Raw genomic sequence first — 24205 nt, forward strand, 5'->3', positions numbered from 1 at the left:
CTATAATTTTTTTTTGTATTTTTTTGTGTAAAAGTAATTTTGATATGCCACACTCACTTTTTGTTTAATATGATAAATATATGATATTATACATGTGACTAAATGTTTTTTTTTTGTAAAATTTATGTATTTTTTCATTTTTGTATTTTATTAATTTTTATTATTTATTCATGACATTAAAGGTTAACATATTTAACCTAAAAGTTGAACTATTTATTATTAATTTCTTATATTTCATTTTTGGTCAAATCAAATTTATGTATTTCATTTTCATTATCAATAAAAATAATTCTTGTTTATTACACTTAATTTTTAATTTGATTAATAGAATTGTCATAAATGTGTCTAGTTTTTCTACATTACTTATAATTTTTTATATTTATTTATATTTTAAAATTTTATTACCTAACCATGACTTCATAGGTTGACCAACTTGATTCAGATGGTTGAATTGCTTAGCCACCACATGGTTTTGTTTTTGAATCAATTTTAAAATATATGGATTTATATTGTTAAAAATATTGACATAAATCTAATTAGTAACATTTATTAGTGAAAAATAACTTAAAAATATAGGACCTAATAAGAGAAAATGGGATTTAATAACTTAAGTATAAGATTTAATGAGAGGGAATTAAATGAGGTTGAAAATAAAAATTGAAGTTACATTTTCAACCCTTACAATTAGAGATGGATTAAATACACAAATATGGCCATTTTAGTAGCCACCTAAACTAGCATTAAAGTTATAATAAAATAACTATTATACCCTTTCTCGGCCAAAGAAATAGAGGGTCATTTTAGTCCAAAAAATTTTCACACTGCATCCACACTTTTATATATAATATAGATTTAGAAAAACCAGCTCAGACTGTTTCTGAACTTCCTACTATAGAAGTCGGTTTAAAAGATATTTACAGTCAATATTGTTTTAGCAAAAAAAAAAATGAAATTAAGAGAGTGAGCGGGGTAAAGTGTAATGCAGAGGTAGCTCTCGAGCAACTAGCCTAGTCTGTTTTCCCAAACAGCCAAAGTGGATGAGCTTCTTCAAAGTAGTTGACTTAATAAAACAGTTGCATATAAAGTTAAACCCTCCTAAATGGCCCCCTAAGCCATTTGCAACATAATGGGAATATATTGATGGTATGAGATGCTTATATAGATGACTTTAATTACACAAAGGCTTTGCAAAATTATAAACCCTCCCATTGTCAAACTTTAGATTCATCCTTTAAATTGGACACTTGATATCAAGAATAGCAAGCAATAATACCTTGTACTTCCTCATAAAAAACTATGTTACTTTGTTGAAATGTCAGTAATTAAGGACACCCATATACTTTATCTCTCTCTCTCTCTCTTAATATCAATCTGATCAGAAAATAGTTCAGTATTGGAATAATCCAGATTTAACCAATTCTCGTCAATCCCAAGCTTCAAATTCACAAATCTAAAACAACAATATTAATTAACATACCAAAAAAACCTAGTTAATGAACGCATTTTATAGTAAATACGCAATCTCTTCTCTCTCTCTCTCAAATACACACAAACACAGCTTGGCCTATCACTTTCCTGGACCGAAAATGCCAGATCCGTATGTAGAGAATACCATGTCAACATGAAGGGGAAACTGCAGTAATACAAACAAGGCAACTGGGACACTACCAAGCAAAGTTATCGGAATAGCTGTCCGTTGAGCTCGATGATGAAGAACAATGAAAAGTGTTGCACCAAAGGCTATCATCATAGTTGCTACTGAGAAGAATAGGGTGGCAAGACCGATTATCAATCTCTTGGGCAATGATACTAGGAAATCTTCTTCTGCATACGGTGATGTGAGGATTGCTAGGAACATCAACACCGAGGTAGAAGAAGAAAAGAGCGAGAATGCATCTGAGATAATAAAAATCATGAAAGCTTTGGTGTGTAGGAAAATAGGAATGCCTGTATCACTATTATTTCCCCTGGCACAGTGAACGCTGCTGTAAACATAATTGTTGCAATCAGAGTTGCCACAACTGCACATGATGTCGCTGTGTCCTTCATCCATGTCTCCCCTTCCTTGACCAAGTCCTTGTGCTGTTCAGTAAACAAAGCTTGAGGTGTTTTGCCTTGTTTGTTTTGGCATTCTCTGAACCTGGGTGGTACGACCTTCTCCACCTCCTGTTTCATTTGACAGTTTTGAAGAGTTTTAGAGAGATATGATATCACGAGTTGATGAGTTCACTTCTACCAGGGCATGGTTTTAGTGCAGGGCTAAAACGAAGAACCTTAGCCTTTGATGTACAGCCGTGGCTCCACCATAACGTCACTTCTTGGGGTGTTCATTGTTTGGTTCAAACCACAAAACCAAATCAAATTTGTTGTAAGGTTGAGCCTTCACCTAAAAATAGTTTGGTTCGATTTTATATTTTTTTGAATTATGGTTTGTGGTTTTGGTTTGGTTTTTTGGACTTTATAAATCGAACCAAACTGTAAACCATAAACCGAAATTATATATATAAATCTTTAAATATACAACATAATTATATAAATAAATGATACATAAATATTATATAATATATCTAAACCGAAAGTACAACATTATAAATGAATATATATATATATATATATAATTCTTTTATTTTATAATAAAAAAGTTTTAAGTTTCAATTTTTAGGATTGCTATTTGGGCTTTCTAATTGGGTTAAGCGCAATAGAATTAAAGAATGGTCAAAAGTTTCCCATGTATTAAAAAATGCACCAAAACCGTTTGGTTTGGTTTGAATTTGTTCATCTAATTCAAGGTAAGGCTACACTCTACAGAGATACATCGATCTAAGGCTTTTATTTTGTTGTCTTAGCCTAGTGCTAAAACCACACAGTAGCAAAAGTGGTTTGTGAGCTGATAGCATACTAACTAGTGTCATGCAATAACTAAATTGAAATTGTTCATCATCCAGAATTAATGAAGAAGAGCTGACCTTAAACCATTGAAGCTCTCGTTGCATCTGCAAAGCTGCTCCGGAGACTCTATTAAGCTGTGATGAAGGTGATAATAGTGCAGCTAAATGTAACATGGTGTTGCCATCATTATCAAATATTAGGATGTGACCCTTTTTTGCACCCATCCCATATATGAGGTTAAATACTTTATGTTGTCGATGTACAGTTGCAGCCGAAAATATGGGTCGACCAAGATTAAGGATTGTTAAATGGGAATGGGACCTAAAAATTCTATCAACAAACTCAACAATCCCAAATTCGGTAGCTGTAATCAATGCGAAGTACACTCCTGCTTCTTGAAGTTCCGCTTCATCCAATTTCTGAACTTCAGAACAAATGACTTTGAGTATTTCAATCACTTGAAAATTTACCAGCTTCTTTTGGTACATTTGCTGAATTCCTGGGTGGTTAATAAAATAATCAGAAAAAAAAAAAGATCATGACTTATCTAACGATATTAATCTAGCTAAGAGATTGATTTTTTTTTTTACTTATGATAAAAAGTTGAAAGTAGCCAAGATAACTTGCCCACCTGTACCGTATATGTATTTCAATTTTCAAGAATCATAAACCTCCAACTGATAATGGTGGGTGTCTTCTAAAAGGTACGTAATTAACATTGGTCATGCCAGAAGTCTGCATCATTTGATAATTTTTATTAACTGATTTGGGCTTTTGTTTGTAGAGTTCTTTTTTTCCCCTACCTTTTATAGGGAACTTTGCTACATCAATATATATACATGTAGTATTAAGATGAGATGGATCATTATAATGCTCTTTAATTGCATAACTGATTGGTTTTTGACCCAGCTGGTCTGCTAAAGAGAATCTATGATCATCCAACTACAACTCGTTTTAGTCCAAACAAGGGAGAGGTAGCGTAGCAAATTTTGTGGGATACTTTGAAGAGAGAGAGAGCCTGTCTCCATCATTTGAACTTGATCTCTGTTGTTCGTTCTGTCTGTTCCTTAGATGTAGCTTTTCATTGAAGGAACAGACAGAACGGACAACAGAGATCAAGTTCAAATGATCGAGAGAGATCTCTCTTCAAAGTATCCCACAAGATTTGCTACGCTGCCTCTCCCTTGTTTGGACTAAAACGATTTGCAGTTGGGTGATCATAGATCCTCTCTAGCAGACCAGCTGGGTCAAAAACTAATCAGTTACACAAATAAAGAACGCTATAATGATCCATCTCATATTAATATTACATGTAAGCTGATCTAACAATATACATGTATTTGCTATGCTACATATATATATATATATCTTAGGATTTGTTTGCTTTACAGTTGGAATGGAAATCAGAATAATCTATTTTCATAGTTTGTTTGGTTCAGACAAGAATATGAACGAGAATAGGAATGAGAACGAGAACTGGAATTCAGCAGGAATGGGGGAATGCCATTCTAGTAGGAATGGGAATAAGATTCCGATTCCACTCAATCAAACAGGAATAGCCCATTCCAATTCTGATTCCAGACCCCTGTTCCCATGATCCAAACGAGACCTTAGTACTATATATATATATATGAGAAGAATTGTTAAACCTAAGCCCTGAACTCTAAAATCTAAACTTCAGACCCTTAAACCTTGAAAACCCTAACCCTAAACTTTTAACCCAAAGTCTAAACCCTTTGACCCTCAAGCTAAATCCCTAAACTATAAACCCCAAAATCTAAATTCTAAACCCTTATACCCTAAAGCTTAAATCCCCAAATTAAACCCCTAAACCTTAAATTTATTGTCTAGAATGTCTTTAGTTGGATGCATGTGTTGCAATGGGGCAGGAGACAAGTGTTTTTCATAAAACCTAAATTCAACCTTTCCATAAGAACCAATACCTGACTGATGGCCCCGATAGCTGTAGCAGTGTTCAAAGGATTAAGTCATCATGGCCAACTTCCAAGGTTTTCTCACTAAAAGCTGGGCCCTAAAGCATTCCATACAAGCTCATTGCCCTTTTGGGAGGGCTTTCATGCAATGACTAATGGTGTGCATGAGCCAAGAAACCTGAAAAGTCGACAAGCCTTGTTTGATAAAAATCTAGAAAGTCGAAAAAAGGCTTACATGAGTTGAAAAATCAGCTTTCTAATGAAGCTATCATAGTTAGCTTGTCAAAAGTGGCTCAGTCAATGCAGCTCAATCACCATAGAAGCCCTCCTAAACATGGAAAAACATAGAGGACATGGAATCCAATTGCTCAGTAGGAATATCTCCCTTACATGTATCTTAAATTCATGGAGAGATGATCTCAATGTACAGTTGGATTCTCAAGCTTGGAGAATGTTCACAAGATTTTGCTTTGTTGATATCCTATCACCAAAAGACTAACAAATCCAAACATGAGAGAGAGGGTCATTATTTGTCTAGATTGTGACCACTAACCTAAAACATAGACTTGTTTTGGAATTTCTACCTGTTGGGGTTGTGCCTTATTTTTCAACCACAAGATTATTTTTAATCTAGCGGTTGGTGTGGTTTCTCTTTAGGTTAAAGAGGGTTTTACTTATAAAAGATTTCTTTTATAGGTAGGATTAGGGTTTCTTGTATAAAAGTTTGCTCTTTTTCTTGTTAGAGAAAAAAACAACGAAAGATTATGGGGCTCCTTAATTGGCTGAAGCTGAAATTGGATATTCATTATACCCTTTAAAATTTTATTATTACATTATTTTAACACCTAGAAAACAAAGCAATATATTTTTTCAGTTCAGCAATTTCAGCTTCAGCCGTTAACAAATGATCCCAAAGATCTCCTATAAGGGGAAGAGGGAGTAGGGCCGTACGGGTAGAGAATCACAGTGATCTGCGGCTGGGCCCTGGTAGTGTACTGGTGCTCCTCTAGTGTTGGGCCTTCTGTTTTTAGAGTTTCAGATTGGTGTGGGTGAGATTGGTTTGAGCCATGTTTTTGGTGGGGAAGCTTGGGCGTTTCTTTGGAGATTGTCTTAAGTCAGGGCAAAACTCGTTTCAACAATCTTTACAGTCTTGCATTGGGAATATTTTTGCATTTGCATGTTTTATTTCATGGAAAAATATTCCCAATGCATGGTTGCAAGGGGCTGTTGGGATGTTGTGGGCATTGGCTTGTCCTGACCAAAGCAAAACTTGTTTCTTTGTATTGATTTTTTTGGGGGTTATAGTTGATATGGGCAACAATTGGGTCCTAATATCAATAAAAATAATCCTTTTAATATAATTTCTAAAATATGTTAAATTTTTAAAAAATATATTAAATTAGGGTAAAAACATTGTTCATCATCTTCCTCCTCCAAACTATCAAACAAATCTCTCTCAAGATTAATAAATACTGATCATAGATCTCTATTTTTTTTCATCCTTGTAGTTGTTGGCTTGCTGCAAGCAAAAATGGGGAAGCCCATTCTTGCATTTTTGTATTTCGTTCTATGCATCTCGCTTCTCCATTTAACATACTCGTAGTCCTCTTGCAATCCCAATTTTAGGCTTTAATGGCGTTCAGAACTGCTTCAGATGCCTCTAACAGGCTTAGTAGCTAGAACCAAACTGCCATTCATGTACTTGGTATGGTGTTTCATGTGTTCTTCTAACTGTTTTAGAAGAAGAACTAATAGCAGCTCTGCTCCAAACTCAGATGTAGAGAAGAAGAACAAGAAGAATAAGAAGAAGAAGAAGAGGAGGAGGAGGAGGAGGAGAAAAGAGAAAGATAGAGACCGGAGGTGGGAAGATTTGTTCGGTGGTCTGAAAGAGGAAGGAGATGAACAGTATTTTTACCCTTTTTTTGATATTTTTTAAAACAATATGCCCTATTCTAGAAATTATGTTAAAAAGATTATTTATGTTGATAATAAGACCCAAAAGTTGCCTATAATCCCATTTTTTTTCTCTCTTTTTTTAATGTACAGCTGACCTTCCTTATATAGCTCTTTTCTTTTCTTTTTTAATAAACAATTATTTTTTTAGCTTCACAAAAAAAAAGAAAAAGAAAGAAAAGAAAATCATTCTTGCACTCAAATGAATAAGTGCGAGCAAATAAAAGAAGAAATGGACGCACCTACTTGCGTAGACCCATTGTTTCCAAATACCATGGCGACTTCCACTTGGAAATGCTGAAAGCGTTCGAACCAGTACAGTCAGTGCTGTGTTGCCAAATGTATCTTTAGTAATAGCTAACCGTGGGTAATGCTGGAGTAGATTCAGAGCAACATCTTTGGAAGAAAACAAACAAAAGGAAGTGCTTCAACAAGAATATAATTAATTAGCTTAAATATTACATGTACATGTATATACACTTAACCTAAAATATAAATAGCTTATTTACATGTACATGTGTTCTCACCATAGATCTCAGCAGAAATTGCTTCAACAAGAAGAGCGGCTCCATTACTACCGCTTGTGTCAGGATTAAATTCTGCCATTGGTGTAACTGAGTAAAGGAAGTGCACCATTTCATTTCTGCCATTGTAAGCAGCCGTAACAACCGGGATATAACCATTCACATCTCGTATACACCCCAAACCTTCATTCATTGCCACCATGGCCTCCGCAATCTTTGTGGTTCCACTAATTGCAGCAATGGCTAGGGCTGTGAGGTTTAGGTTGTCCGTCAGCTCCAAATCATCTTTAGACATCAACTGTACCAGCTTCTCCACCATTACAACATTGCCGTTCAAAGTCGCAACATGCAGAGCAGTCTGCCCTAAAGATGTGATCTTGGCTCTCACTGCATCCGGATGGACACCAAGGAATCTTTCCGCACTCTCCCAGTCACCACCATCCACAGCCTTGTATAGGGGCAGATACTTTACATAGTCCTCCTGGAGATCATCTGTCAGATCCAACCAAACTTTCATTTAAATCAATATAATTAAGATGGATGGTGCACTAACCCTCACTGTTCAACCATCATGCGGTCTGTAAGCACGAAGCTGTTGGAAATCTGATCATTAATTATCCCTATATAAATAATAAAGCTCTCTCTTTGTATCATTAATTTCTCATTAAGCTTTCACTCAAGAAATATTAATGGGAGAGAATGAGACCGATTAGGCATTAATTGGTTATATATATATATATATATATATACACCACTGCAAAACCTTATATTTCGTTATTAATTTATACTATATATTTGTATTTATATCCTTTCAAATTGAGCCCAGATTTGGCCCTTCACTAGCATCATGACACATGGAAAATCAGAACAGCTGGACTACATCCCAGAATCACCTAGGCGACAACTTGCCTTAGCCAAAATGGGATCCCAGCTGGCGACCTACCTCTACCGCCGACCTGGTGACCTACTTCTGCTGGCGACCTGACTCTATTGCCGACCTGGCAACATACTTTTTCCGCCAACCTAGAGACCTGCCTCTGTCATCGACCTGGCGATCTACTTCTATTGCCAACCTGGCGACCTACCTCTATCGCCGACCTGGCGACCTGCCTCTGTCACCGACCTGGCAATCTGCATTTGTTGCCAACCTGGCAACCTACCTTTCTAGAAGCATGCCAGTTGTCTCCAAACCTTTCAGGATCACGCCGCGTAGCCGTAGGCCTTATCCTCATCCTGCCCGAATCAGAGGGAAACGGTAAGCCTTATTAACTGGCACACTATCCTCCTTCCAAAGTGGAACAGACCTCTACGTCGTGGGCCGAGGATTCCGGAAACGTTTCGCGAGATCCACGGAAGCCCAACTATATAAGGGCATCAGCCCCTGAGACCCAGGTAGATTCACAATTTAGTTCTCGCAGCTCTCCAGCTCTCTCACATTTAGCTATCTTAAAATCTCTGATTCGCTAACTTAAACATCGGAGTGCCTACCCCGGGTAAAGCAACCCAGACACTCTGACACTGTGTCCTTGCATGTCGCATCAGAGCCACCTCTCCAGCTCATCACCATTCAACTAGGCAACAGAGCCATCTCTCCAGCTCGTCACCACTTAGTTAGGCGTCAGAGCCACCTTCCAGATAGGAACAATTCAACTAGGCATCAAAGCCACATTCCAGGTAGGAATTATTCAGCCAAGCATCCGAGTCACCTGCCAACTAGGGAGTTGCCAAAATGTGCATCATCAATTGGCATCGTCTGTGGGAAGCGCTACAAAAGGCTATGTTCTCACCCAATCCTCTGAGCCTCAAGTAATAACATCTTCAAGCAACAACAACAGCGCTTGATCGAAAGAACCCCCTAGGGGGTAGAAACAAAATGATTAGCCCAAACGAGTTCTCGCAGTCTTGACCAGACAAAATCTCCCTAACTGTGAGGCCACTCCCATATGTCGAGCTCTATGTGCTCTCTGCGAGAGTTGGCGGCCAACAGAATGTGAGGCCACACCATAAGTCAAGCCCTCTGTGGTTTCTGTGGGAGTTGATAGCCAACAAACTATGAGGTCGCGCCGCAGATTGAGCCCTCCATGCTTTACGTGGGAGTTGATGGCTAGTTGATTGTGGAGTCGCCCTCGCAGGTCAATCTTGCCGAGGTGACAAGCTGCCTGTAGGCCGAGGTGCTAAGAGCAAAACTAAACTGTCAAAATTCCGATGACCTGGCGACTTGGCGACCTGCCTCCGAACTGGCGACCTGCTTCCGCTGACCTGGCGATCTACCTACACCAACCTAGCGATCTGCCTCTTCCGCCGAGATGGCGACCTACCTCCACCGACCTGGTGACACACATAATCAACTTGGACAACCTTGTCAGCTCTGTTCGTGAGGTCACCCCTACAGGTCGAGCCCTCTATGGCTCCCGCGGGATTCGGCGGTCAACGGACAGCAATCGCCCTTGCGGGTTGAGCCTTTCAAGGTTCTCATGCTAGCTGGCAACCTACAGTTAGTAAAGCTGCCTCCATAGGTTGAGCTCCTTGTGGCTTGTCGTAGGAGTAGACGGCCAACACCTTAGAGGACTGACATAGTGCTATCGTGACACCGAACCGCTATTTAAATTCCAACATTGACACACATATCGCAAGGGGAAGCCAAACTGCTTTCAACATCAAGAACCCCTAAGCCGACCTCAAAGTATGTTGGTAACAGGCCAAAGGACCTACGATGAAGCACGAATCTACTCCCTTTGCTGGACTGATCTCAGCTTGGGAGTGGGGGGCAATTGATGAGGGTAGATTTGGCCCTCCACTAATATCATGACACACGGCATATCAGAACAGCTGGACTACATCCCAGCATCACCCAGGCGACAACTTGCCTTAGCCAAAATGGGGTTCCAGTTGGTGACCTACCTCTTCAACCGACCTGATGACCTACTTCTGTTGCCAACTTGGAGACCTGCTTTTACTGCCGACCTGGCAACCTACTTTTGTCGCCGACCTAGAGACCTGCATCTGCCGTCAACCTGGCAATCTACTTCTATTGCCGACCTGGCGAACTACCTCTGTCGTTGACCTGGCGACCTGCCTCTGTCGCCGACCTAGCAATCTGCCTCTATCGCCAACCTGGCGACATACCTTTCTAGAAGCTTGCCAGTTGTCTCCGAACCTTTCGGGATCATGCCGCGTAACCGTAGGCCTTATCCTCATCCCGCCTGAATCGGAGGGAAACAGTAAGCCTTATTAACCGGCACGCTATCCTCCTTCCAAAGCAGAACGGACCTCTATGTTGTGGGTCGAGGATTCCGGGAGCGTTTCGCGAGACCCACGGCAGCCCAACTATATAAGGGCATCAACCCCTGAGACCTAGGTAGATGCGCAATTTAGTTCTCGCATCTCTCCAACTCTCTCACATTTAGCTATCTTAAACACTCTGGTTCGCTAACTTAAGCATTGGAGTGCCCACCCCGAGTAAAGCAACTCAGGCACTCTTACACTGTGTGCTTGCATGTCGCATCAGAGCCACATCTCCAGCTTGTCAACACTCAGTTAGGCATCAGAGCCACCTTCTAGGTAGGAACCATTCAGCTAGACATCCCAGCCACATTCCAGGTAGGAATTATTCAGCTAGACATCCGAGTCACCTGCCAACCGGGGAACTGCCAAAATGCGCATCATCATATTTTATATTATTTTGTATGTATTTATATTATACATATTTGTATTTGTACTCTTTCCAAAATGAGTTAATTCTCAATTTGGAAAGAATACAATACAAATTTGTAAAGTACAAAACTTTGTATTTTATATTATTTTATATCTATTTATACTATACATATATATTTATACTCATTCTAAACTGAGTCTGAAAGAAAAAATGATGGACATTTACCTTCCACTGTTGAGTTAGGACTTGATGCTATTATATTTGTGGATGACATATCTTCTTCTGTTATGTTATGTACAAAGAAATAATAGGCAAGGCATGAGAAATCGTGAGTTAATAATGAAAACACGTACGACTAGTGCAACAAACGATTCAAGAGAAAATAAATTACATATCAAGATGATCACATATTGGCCATTGCAGGCATATTTGAGGGCTATAAGGCTCCTAATTAGACTTTGAATCCGAATTTACGGAAAACGGTAAACTTATTAAATAATTGTGAATTTTATGTAAACAGGGAATTTGCCTGGAAAGATTCAAAACCCTACTAGATCACGATTTCTTTTTTTACTCTTAAATTCACCTATACTTATATACCCCAAAATTTTTGGGCATATTTCTATCATAACGACTTTCTTGGTTGTACTGGTGTATAAGCAAATACAAATATGTGCTTATTAACATTCACAAAAGATTGACCGGACAGGAAAAACCAGGAACGGTCAGTTGATCAGTTCCGTTTTCTCTCAAAATTGGATTTTCTCTAAAAGTTATTGATTTTGATTAGCAAACCGTTGAATCGGGCAGTTAGTCGTTTAAACCATTCGAACGGTTTTGACTGTTTTTTATTTTTTAATCTTTTTTTTGTTAGAATGGACTGATCATTCGATTTGAATGATCGGACCATTCAACCCGGTAACCGAACCCCTGACCAGTTCGGTCTCTGGGTCGGTTTTAAAAACCATGCAAAATACAAGATTTTGCACTGTACATATTTGTATTTGTATTCCTTTCAAACTGAGTCTTAGGCTGTTTTGATTGTAATACAAATAAATTTGCACTAATGCAAAACTATGACAATACAAATAATTTGAATGCAATTCTCACTTATTTTTGTTTCAAATCTTAAATTATTTTATTTGATTGCTTTATAAATGAAGTAAATTAAGACATAAAGCCATATAAAATGAAATACAAAACAAAATTAAACGAAAATTTACATTTTTTTCATTTATACTCCCACGCATTTATACTAGTGCAAATAAAAATGCACTGCAACTAAACACAGCCTTAGCAATTGTTAACTTCATGTTTCTTCTATTTTTTATCAAACCAAAATAGTCTTAGCGTCCAAAATAATAAACAAAATGTAACATTCTTTGGAAATTTTAGGCCATTAATTTTCTTCACCTTCCGACCCGTTTTGCCATGTGACCCAGTTTCTTGTCGTCCGATTTATTATACAGGTATTACAAATTAATTAAAGAATAAAGATACACAAATGACACTGGTTAATGCATTTAAAATAACAAAGACAGACTTTCAAAAGAAAAAAAAATTGATCAATTACCCTCAATCACCAAAAATAAACCCAAGGTGCAATAGTGCAATCACAACATAGAAACAACACAACAAATTAATTAAAGAAATGTTTTGATTCCTGTGGAAAAATAGGAATGATAAGATTTTCAAGAACACTGCAATGAGTCCCCAGGACCTAGTAGTTAAAGCCCATAACCACTTCTTGGAGTACATTGAAGCCAATGAGGATAGTGGTACAGAGGCTTCCATCGGAGGAAAAAGTATTGAAGTGGATCAAATGGACGCCTCCAGGTTTAAATATTCTAAAAAGTAAACTATGATATATCGGATGGCCTATGTAGCTTTGGTTGTATAACTAGGAATCATGGAGTAGTGTTAAAAAGCAAATTTGGGAAGTATCCGTAAAACATCCAGTTTAATAGCGGAAATGTGGGCCGCCCTCCAAGCCCACAAACTGGCCCAAACTTTACTAATGTTGAGCGTATAAATCGGGAATTGTTGGGCCGGAATGGCACGGCCTGTACTTTTGGTGGGTTGTACGGTGTAGCTTTCGGGGCGGGCTGGGCCGTGCTTACCACCTTTGGGATATTTTAGATGTCCAGCTAAGCACGACCCAAGTCATGGACCCAAGTGGGCTGAGCCAAGTTGTAGCTGGGCTGGTTCACGGGCCGAGACTTGGGGTGGGCGCCACGATTAGGCCAAGCCATGATAGATATATTTAAAAAAAAATGAAAAAAAATAATGGAAATTTAAAAATAAATTAACAAAATAGATAAAAGATTGAAAAAAAATTAAAATTTTATTTTATATGAATTTTGATGTATACAATTGTTTATATATGTAATAATAAAATGAAACAGTATAATAAAATTTATATATATGTCCATTCGGTTGTGTTGTTTTGTGCCGACACGCAAGCGTTTGGAAACCCAAGCCTGGCAATACCTAACTCATTGTACTGGGCCGTAGGCGGCACGGTCTGATTTACACCTCTACCCCCACCCATCTGTAGTGAACAAAGGAGATTCCCTATTGGTGATCAGGTGTCTTTAAGGAATTTTATAAGTGCCTAGGACGTATCCCCCATCCTTGATGAGTGCTAGTTGCTAGGTCGGGATGAGTCCACATCAGCGCCCCACGATGCCCCATAGAACATCCCGACTTTCATTGGGAGATGTTCCCAAATACAATGTCTGGATGTGCTATGGGGCATTGTGGGGCACTGATATGAACTTGCTCAAGAAATGCATGCAAAAGTTATCTATGTACACACCCACCGCGAAGGCAATAAACTGCCGATTGGCTGGCAAATCGAGGCACAACCAGTGATGAAACGTCTGTTTGGCATCAATGTCATTGCTCCAGAAAACAGGTGACACATCAGTGCCACATCAGAAAGAAACAGTGCTCCAAGTCATGCCTTAGAAATTGATGGTGCGCAATCCGACTGGTCCTAGCTGTCAATGACCTTGGCTATAGGGAGCCTAAAACGGAGAAGATGAGGAAGCTCCGGGGGGAACCCGGAATGAATGCTCCGAAGCTCAAGTTAGAATTCTCTCAAAGGCAAGATAAAACCAAATGGCGCAAAGTTCACATACCTTGTTCTTGGGGGGAAAGGAGCCTTTTATAACCACCTCGTGCACTCACTTCTAAGCTTCTGTCAGGTCGGGTATGATTACCTCTGGGCCCCTGCCAGTTCGGGTGTCATCCCCTCTGCTGGACAGAACCGCCAATGCTCTCTTTGTCAGAGCCGTCTCTGCGACTGGCGATGACGGTGGCAGGTGGCCGTTGAAGTGCAGCTGTCAAGCATCAGATCCCAAGTCAGTCAGGTGCGCCGCCCTTGGATACAGACCTCCTCAGTGTCAGGTATGGTACGTTTGTTCAGCTCGGCATCCTGGAGGCGAAGTGCTGGAGTGGTGAGCGAGGTGAAGTCTTGAGTTCGGATAAGGGAGTGTCCCGAACTGCCATGAGGCGGGCCAGTTCGGGTCATTGCCTTGTGTGAGGCTCGGGGCCTAAGGGAGAGTTCGGGCTCCTTGTAGGGAGTTCGGGCTCTTAGTAGGGAGTTCGGGCTCCTAATAGGGAGTTCGGGCTCCTAGTAGGGAGTTCGGACTGCTGGTTCCTTCGGTGCTCATGCCTTGGGCGTGCTGTTGTGCCGAGTTGTTCGTCTTTGCCACGTGTTGAGTGATTATGAGGTCGAGCCAAATCTTCCTTCATCAGAAATCAAGAAGGCATGGTTTGGAGCAATGCCGAATTTGACGTTTTCTCAGATTGCAGCTCATTGCTGTCAATGAGGACATGATGTGGTAGTGACATGGACTTCCTATAATGGGTACCAGTGCTGAAAACAAATATAGAGCATTGGTACCAAACAGAAAGTGTTGTTGTTGTTCTAACAAACATCCTACCTGACAACAACATTTCCAAACAGAAAAAAAAAAGACACCATTTTTTTTTAGAAAATAGTGCTTCCAACCTACACATCAGCATTGTATCTGCAGTATCGATGCCAAACATATACGAATAATTCACAGTTTTCCATGGGATTTTAACTTCATCTTTCTTCACGCTGCTGGTAAGAGGGGGAAGTTGACTACCTTCACTACATTCTTTTATAGGGAATTATTGGGCTCACCTAAATTATATTTTCCTTTGAGTAAATTTTTTGGGTCATTTTACTAGCTGGTAAGTGTTACCCTTCTCTCACCTGATGTATAAATCACTGTCCAACTGTTGTAGGACCAATATGCCCATAAGACTGAGTTTGAAAAAAGTATAAATGCAAATATATAGAGTGCAAATTCTTATATTTTGTATGTTTTTATGCTGTACATATTTGCTATTTGCATTTGTAAATTTGTCTTATATGCGCCCAGCTAGTATTTTCTGACAAATGAACTTTGATAAATATGTTATCGGACAAAAGAACAAGTCCTTAATTTTTTTTGCTTTGCTACAAAAACAAGTCTTAATTGTATCACACACAAGGTCACATTTTCTTTTGATTGATACAGAATATTCTTCTACCTATCTAACTTGCACATGCACCTTCACAAGGGAATGAATGAATACCATGACAACTAAACTATATTTGATATTTTTTTTGTATTGGTAAACATATCTATCAATCAAATGCTTTTACATTTAACAGAAAAATGAAAATCTATGGGGAGGGGGGGGGGGGGGGGGGGGGGGGGGGAACAACCGGTGTTCACTAAGGTCGTATGTACATTTATTAGCTTCTTTAGGATTATCAAATAAGGAGATGAAGAAAAGTATTGGTTTCTTTAATTTAATGTGAAGACAAGTATCGTTTCCTTAGAAAAAGTAAAAGTAGGCTCTATAGGCATTTACAAATAAAAGGAAGCTACTATATATGCTCAATGCTTTTACATTGGATCCGTCTTTGAAACTGTAAGGAGAAAATTTTGAAGAGAGATGGAAAAGAATGAGAGGAAGAGCAGAAGTTAATATCTTTTTATTGGCAGAGAAGAGAAATCCTACTAAGGGCCAGTTTGGGAGGGGTTGAACCTTTGATTGAGTTGCTTTTAGAGAAATAAACTCCTTACTAAGGTCCAGTTTGGCTGACAACCTTCAAGTATGCCAAAAGAGATATTGGAGAAACGTTAGGAGGAAGGATTGATTAGCTTCTTAGGAGTACCAATTTCATTTTCTTTTTTTTTTCTTTTTAAGGAGAAAATATCAATTCTTGTTTTCTGTAAGGAAAAGATAAGTATATGCTTCTTTAGAAAAAGTGGGTCTATTCCAAAGTTATTTCCAACTAAAAGGAAACGATGGTACACAATGTATCATGTATGCTTTCACGTTGGATCTATCTCTGAAATTTTACTCAAAAAAATACTAAAATACAAAAAAGATCTATTTATGAAATTGTGGGATTGTATTTTTTAAATTTAAAAATAAATAAATAAATAAGGAAAATTTTTTGAGAGGATTGGAAAGCCAATAGAGGAGGAGCTGAAGTGAACGACTATGAAATATATATGGGAGATGCTAAATGTTAAAACAACATTGGTTGAAGCAAGGTTTAAAATATACATACAATATTAGGCATATCATATCACTACTGAACAATACCGATACCGGATATGACATGATTGGAGATGTATCCAATCGGCATCCTGATAAGCCACAATAAGGGTAGTTGGTACTTTCATTTTATACTAATAAATGAAATAAATTAATTTTTATTAATTTCAATGTCTACATTTCACATAGAATCTAAATAAATAACATATGTTTATATCCAATAACTCTAACTAAAAATTAAAAAGGATAATGTTTAAAATTTGTATTTTATAAACTAATAGAATAAATAAATGGGGTTCTAGCGGACAAAGACAACTTTTGAGCCCTAATATCAATAAAAGTAACATTTTTAATATAATTTCCAAAACAAGTTACTTTTTTTGAAAAAATATCAAATAAGGGCAATTCATCTCCTTCCTCCTACGAAACCATCGAACCTTGAGACACTTGTTCAATCGAGCATAGATGAAGGGATGGTAATGAACTGCAGAAACGATTGTTGGGCCTTTGACACTACATGCATAAGACCTGCTGAATCTTCAATAAATGCAAAGATAAAGATTGAGTCATGGAGAACAATTTTGACTTGTATTAGCATCAGAACTTGAATTTGAATACCCTTACATGAAAGCCAAGATGGATTACAGATAAAACATAGACCTTTTCATTGTCGATGTATAAAAAGTAGAAAAGGAAAATTCAAAGATAAAATTGAACCTTTGAGAATAAGAGATTGAATTGAACTGTGTTGGCAGGAACTTCCAGCGTCAAACCGAGCCTGTGTCGGAATGATGATCAGAAGTTAGAACTAATCTGGGCATCGAGTGCTTGCTCAACTGCAAGTCCACTACGGGTTCCGGTTGCATTGAGCATGAGAGAGGAGGAATTGGGGTTTTCCCACGACTGGGAACGAGGTATGTGTTTTGTTGAGTTCTACAGTCCCACACTAGTTCTCGAACTTGCATTCTGGGACCCTCCACTAACAATTAGGGTCGCCATGTAGTTTAATGTCTTCAGCTTTCAAAATTAATGAAACTCGCCTCTTAACAACACTTCACCGTTTGGGTCCTAAGCATTGTTCACAACAGAGCAGAGCAGAGAGGAAGAAATCACCATGAGAAATCACCTTACCTCTCCCTCTCTGATTTGCTCTATTGTAAATAGATATGTTCATGGGTCGGGCCGGGCCGGGCTCGGGCCGGGCTTTGACTCTTTAATAACAGAAAAATATTAGGCCCGAGCCCGAGCCCAAGCCCAAAGCCCAACCTAATAAAAGAAATTCAAATTTTTCCCTATTCAAATGGACATTTTCTATTTTAATTTAGATGTTTTTTCCCTTATTTAAATGAACAATGGGCCTACAAGTGAATCAACAACATTCTCAAATCAAAAAATTTATTCAAATGGACATCACATAGGGTTTTTACTTAGGTTTAACTATAGGTCGGGTCGGGTTTACTTAGGTTTAACTATAGGTCGGGCCGGGCCGGGCTCGAGCTAGGCTATTTTGGCAAAGCCCGAGCTCGGCTTGAATTTTATCCGGGCCAGGCTTTTTGGCCCGAGGTTAAGCGCGCAAGCCAAAAAGCCTGTTCAAGCCCGTCTGGGGGTCGGGCTAGGCCGGGCCGGCCCGTCGGGCCACCCGGCCCATGAACAGGTCTAATTGTAAACAATGAGAATATGCTCTGAATTTGGAACAACTCAGATGAAGAAGAAGAAGAAGAAGAAGAAGAAGAAGAAGAAGAAGAAGAAGAAGGAGAAAGGAAAGAGAGACCGGAGGTGGGGGGAGATTTGTTCGGTAGTTTAGGAGGAGGAAGGAGGTGAACAGTATCTGCCCTTATTGGATATTTTTTCAAAAAAGATAAGTTATGGTAGAAATTATATTAAAAAGATTATTTTTATTGATATTAGGGCTCAAAAGTTGCCCTTATCTCTTAGAACCCCTAAATAAATTATCAAATCTACCTTTATATCAAAAAATGATTTCTAATATCAAGAAATTCATATAAATAAAACACTAATAATAGAGTAATTATTTTAATACTTAAAATTTATAAATTTGCACATGATATGTATCTTAAAATTTTTATAAGTTATTAACTAATATTTGATTTTTCATTAAATAACAATGCATTTATTGGACTGATATTGATTTAACTTAATTAAGGGTTTTATAGTTGATATAATCGATTGGATCAATTGTGTGATTATTTCATTCGTGTGATGTATGATGTATGATGTGTGATGTGCTACGTACATGGGCCAGAAGCACTTGGCCCATGTTCATTCTATTGTGGCTCTTCGCCCACTATGGCTGAATGCACATCATTGCCATGGTGTCCTTAAGATCATTGGATGTTCTCCCTTCTTGATGTACTCCACTTCAGCTTCTTCCCTGAGAGGAACTGTATGGTACCCTAACCCCTTTAGAGCCCATCTGATTCTGATTTTAAGAAAGTTAGTGGGAGCCACTTTGGTTTGACCTAAATCAGAACTAGGGTGTAATTTATTGTTCCCTCCAGTTATATATAATTGCATGTGATAGGGAGATTCATATGATGAACTCTCTAAAGGCCTTCCACCATTAGCATGAAGATGGGCTTATTAGTAATGAGAAGATGCACCATAAAATTGGGCTATCCATTTGCTAGTGAGTCTTTTTGATTGTTTCATAAGATGATAAGGGCATCATAGACCGGTGTGGGAGGGGCCTATCCTAAAATGGAACTCTCTCACGGTACCTTGGTGTTCACGAATATGATGGGTAAGCACTTATTGGACAGAAAGGTTTAACCTAAAATGACAATGAACCTTATCTGACTGAGGCCAAAGGGAAAGCTCATAAGATGAATGGATATGACCATTCACAGAAGGTGGTGGGGTTATGCAGTTGAAACATTATGCATTGTATGTGATTTCCCACATTTCTAGAGACATACACTGTAGTCTCCCTTGACAATTTGATACAAAGACAATCCGATACATCATAGCCTCCCTCGACAATCTAATACAAAGACAATTCGATCAGATCGAAGTGTCCAAGGATATCTTGGATAGTCTAAGGACCATGTACAAAGAGCATAATCATTCTACTCGCCAATTGGACAAGGTTGCTGATGAGGGCAAATTTGGCCCTCTAGTGAAATTATGACACCTAGCACCTCATGCCAACTAAGTGCAACCTCTTGACAATTAGATAGCTCGAGCTAGCTACATGCAGCTCGCCACTTACAGACAGCTCGCCACTTACAGCCAGCTCGTCATCTACAGACAGCTCGCCATTTACAGGCAGCTCGTCACCTACAAGCAGCTCACCACTTACAAGCAGCCCGGCATCTTACGAACAGTTTGCCTCCTAGTAGGCCAGGAAGACCAGCCTTGGGTAGAAGCACCTCGGCACATTACCGGTGGCTCAGTGAAAAGCAGCTCGGTGAAAAGTAGCTCGGTGCAAGGTAGCTCGTTGCAGAGCAGCTCGGCATATCACAAGAAGATTTCCTACCTGACAACCATACCTACCAAATCTGGAGACCTGTGCCCACGTCTCTCACCAGGCAGCATTGTGCTTGCCAACCCTGAGAGGTGTCCCTTGTCTGTCAGGGCAGTACTCTGCAACGGTAACCTGCGCCCACCAGCTCAGCCCTGGGAAGTAATAGTTGCAGTAGAGAATCAAAGGCGGTTACGCCAGATCTGTCAGGACACTACTGTTATGGTCCCGCGCATAGGATCCCGTCACAGGTCGGCCCACGATGCGAAAGCTCTACTTTCCCTTGCGCCTTCCCTTGAGTGCAGACCCTATTGCGGCAATCGCGTGGGTGATTTATCCAAGAGATCACCCGAACTCTCCTAATGGGTGATTTGTCCAAAAGATCACCCGAACTCTCCTTACTCTCTTTCTTGACTGCGAAAACTGAATCCTTTATTTCAATTCGTAGCTCCTTAAATAGGAGATTACAGAAGAGAATTCCTTGTTGGATTTGTGTAGGTTAGGGTAATCCAACTCAAACTAAAACTCCTAATTTCCTACTCAAACTAAAACTCATAACTCTTACTTAAGAAGATAAAATAAGATAAGGATAAGATAAGATACGAGATAAGATAAGCTGGCGGCGAGTTGGCTTGACGTATCCAGATAAGGGTGGGCCCACCCTTATGAGCTATCGTGTGGGCCCCACTCTGCTGCTGCTGACGGGTGCATGCGCGGGGCTCATGGTGCCGCTGTCGCGCGGTGCGTGCGTGCAGTGCGGCTGTCGCGCAGTGCGTGCACGCGGCTCATGGTGCCGCTGTCGTGCGGTGCCGGGCGTGTGCGCGGTGCGTGCTGCCGTGCAGTGCGTGTGGTGCACGCTGCTGCCTGGCGGTGCATGCTGCACGCCATGGTGCCGCTGCCGTGCGGTGCTGGGCGTGTGCACGGTGCATGCTGTCGTGCGGTGCATGCTGCGCACTATCGGCGGTGCGTGCTGCCAGACAATGCGTGCTGCTGTGCATGCTGCTGCCTATGACTGCGCCGCAGTGCGCTACCAGATGGTGTGACCATAACATTACACCCCTCCCGGACTACGAGCTTGTCCTCAAGCTCGTATTCTAGATACATGGCTTGGGACTCTACGAATGGATCAAACGGCTGCACACTATTTCTCAGTCCACCAATAGTATGAACAACAGGGACTGCCCCGTATCTCAATGCATAAAGCTGGATTATTTGATGCAGACCCCAGCCACCTTCTTTAGTTTCCAACTCCCAGGCGTAACCATGGCTTACAGTGACTACACGATTTGTTGCACTCAGTCCAGCCGCAAGGACATTGAAGTGTTCCCCACCTCCTGAGTCATATAGTTTGAAGTAGTTTTGTGGAAGATCCACTTAACAAAAATCGCGTACTGGACCACGGCCCCGGTGTGCTTTGTTGTGGATCACAGGAACGCACCAGGTATACTTACAGAAGAGAACCTCAAGAGCAGCCTTACAGAAGCGAACCATGTGCTTTAAAATATCCCCTCGGCCTCCCCCATATGTATTTTTCTCAATATTGCGGAACATAGGGTTGTCTATGAACACAAAATCCATGCCATCAATATAAGCTTGAGAGGAAGTTACCTCTATATCCTGCCCCTCCACCTTACACCTCTTGTGCACTCCTGTTTCTTGGATTTCTGCATAGTTACCATATTGTGGTGCCGCAACCATAACTCTATGTCCACGCCGAGCCAAGGCCTTCGGTAAAGCCCCAGCAACATCGCCAAGCCCACCTGTCTTCGTCAAAAGAGCGCATTCTGCAGGTTCTACTATAATGTTCGTGACATTGTCCCCGGCCAAAGGAGGAGACTTTACAGTTTCATCCTCCGTGCGCTGATCCTTGGAAATAACTGCGGATGTAGGCGCAGCGATCTGTTGTTCGCTGAATGCCTCTACCCAGTCCAGACGACATCTGTTGGTGTTGGCGATTCCCTCAGAACTCATTTCTTTGCTGGGGAGGAATGCTTCCAGCAGGCGTCACATCTCCCGGACGTCTTCCCTGACTTCACGAACCTCCATGCTGGTTTCTGCTAGCCTATGTTCCAGTTCGTTGACCTTGACTGATAGTTGCTCCATATCGCCCGTGACGTTTGGCTCTGATACCAAATTGTTATGGTCCCGCGCGTAGGATCCCGTCACGAGTCGGCCCACGGTGCGATAGCTCTGCTTTCCCTTGCGCCTTCCCTTGCGTGCAGACCCTATTGCAGCAATCGCGTGGGTGATTTGTCCAAGAGATCACCAGAACTCTCTTAATGGGTGATTTGTCCAAAAGATCACCCGTACTCTCCTTACTCTCTTTCTTGACTGCGAAAACTGAATCCTTTATTTCAATTCGTAGCTCCTTAAATAGGAGATTACAAAAGAGAAATCCTTGTTGGATTCGGCTAGGCTAGGGTAATCCAACTCAAACTAAAACTCCTAATTTCCTACTCAAACTAAAACTCATAACTCTTACTTAAGAAGATAAAATAAGATAAGGATAAGATAAGATAAGGGATAAGATAAGCTGGCGACGAGTTGGCTTGACGTGTCCAGATAAGGGTGGGCCCACCCTTATGAGCTATCATGTGGGCCCCACTCTGCTGCTGCTGTCGGGTGCGTGCGGGGCTCATGGTGCCGCTGTCGCGCGGTGCGTGGGCGCAGTGCTGCTTCCGCGTAGTGCGTGCGCGCGGCTCATGGTGCCGCTGCCGTGCGGTGCCGGGCGTGTGCGCGGTGCATGCTGCCGTGCAGTGCATGCGGTGCGCGCTGCTGCCAGGTGGTGCGTGCTGCGCGCCATGGTGCCGCTGTCGTGCGGTGCCGGGCGTGTGCGCGGTGCGTGCTGTCGTGCGGTGCGTGTTGCGCGCTATCGGCGGTGTGTGCTGCTGTGCGGAGCTGCCAGGCGGTGCCTGCTGCTGTGCGGCTTGCTGTGCGTACTGCTACCTATGACTGTGCCGCACTGTACTGCCGGATGGTGTGACCATAACAACTGCTATATAAGAGCTCCGACCCCCAAGAGGGAAAGGGGGATGAAAAATAGAGGTAACCCATGCTCTCTAGCTCTCTAATATCATCTTCAAGCTCTCTACTATTAGAGTGCTAACTTAGCCATCGGAGTGGCCCCGCTGGGTAAACACCCCCGGGTCCTCTGGTTCAGTTCTCACAGGTTCCTCGGCTCCCGCCATCTACAAAGAGGAGCAGATCATCTCATGCAAAGGGCAGTCGGGTTGCACTACACCAGGGAGCTCACCACCAAGGTAGCGCACTCAACAGCTCATCAAGGTGGCTCACTACAAGGGAGCTCACCACTAGGGAGTTCGCCACCAAGTAGCTCACTACTAGGCAGTTCGCCACCAGGGAGCTCCACCATCCTCTGAGTCATAGGCCACCTGGGAGCAGGTCAAATGACGAGGTACTTAGCCAAAAAATTGATACATCATGAAAAAATTGGTATGTGACTAGAAACAGTTACATCAATTGGTGCCGTCTGTGGGAAAACGCTACAAAAAGTTAAGTTCTCATCCTACAAAAAACTAAGTCTTCTTCTCCCAGAAAGCTAAGTCCTCACTTTTTAGAAACCGAAGCTCTTGCTTTATAGTTTCCATTTTTTATGAACTCAAAGACTATGCAGGGAGCTAAAAGACTAAGCAGCTCTACCAACTTTACTTTCAATTTAGATAAAACCTCGTCAGTCCTCTTCATGAGGTCTCCCCTACAAAGATGAGCTCCTCGTGGCTTCCGCGGGAGTTGGCGGCCAACAGACTACATGGGCGCCCTTTCCGGTCGAGCCTTCCAAGGCTCCCGTATGAGCTGGTGACCTAAAGTTAGTAATGCTACCCCTGAAGGTCAAGCTCCTAGTAGCTTCTTGTAGGAGTGGGTGACCGGCATTACGAGGCTGATGCAGCGCAATCATAACTCTAAGGCACCCACCTGGTCAGCTCGGCACCTCACAGGTAGCTCGACACCTGGTCAGCCCGGCACCTCACAGGTAGCTCGGCTCCCGGTCAGCCCGACAGCTCATAGGTAGCTCGGCACCTAGTCAGCTCGGCACCTCACAGGCAGAGACCTCGGCACCACATAAGTCCCAGTCGCCTCTTCGGCATGGGCAAAGTCAAGAAGAGTGGACTACGAGTCGCTCCCAAAGCCTACAAGCCACATTACTGCTTAAGACTCA

The 24205-nt window shown here is 41.1% G+C and overlaps 1 pseudogene; it reads right to left on the minus strand.

The window, feature by feature from the left end:
- Window positions 1-1567: 1567 nt before the first annotated feature.
- LOC104587961 (uncharacterized) lies at window positions 1568-21999 on the minus strand (annotated as a pseudogene).
- Window positions 22000-24205: the final 2206 nt, after the last annotated feature.

Source organism: Nelumbo nucifera, chromosome 1, assembly GCF_055504915.1.
Source record: "Nelumbo nucifera cultivar China Antique chromosome 1, China Antique-T2T, whole genome shotgun sequence".
NCBI lineage: Eukaryota > Viridiplantae > Streptophyta > Magnoliopsida > Proteales > Nelumbonaceae > Nelumbo > Nelumbo nucifera.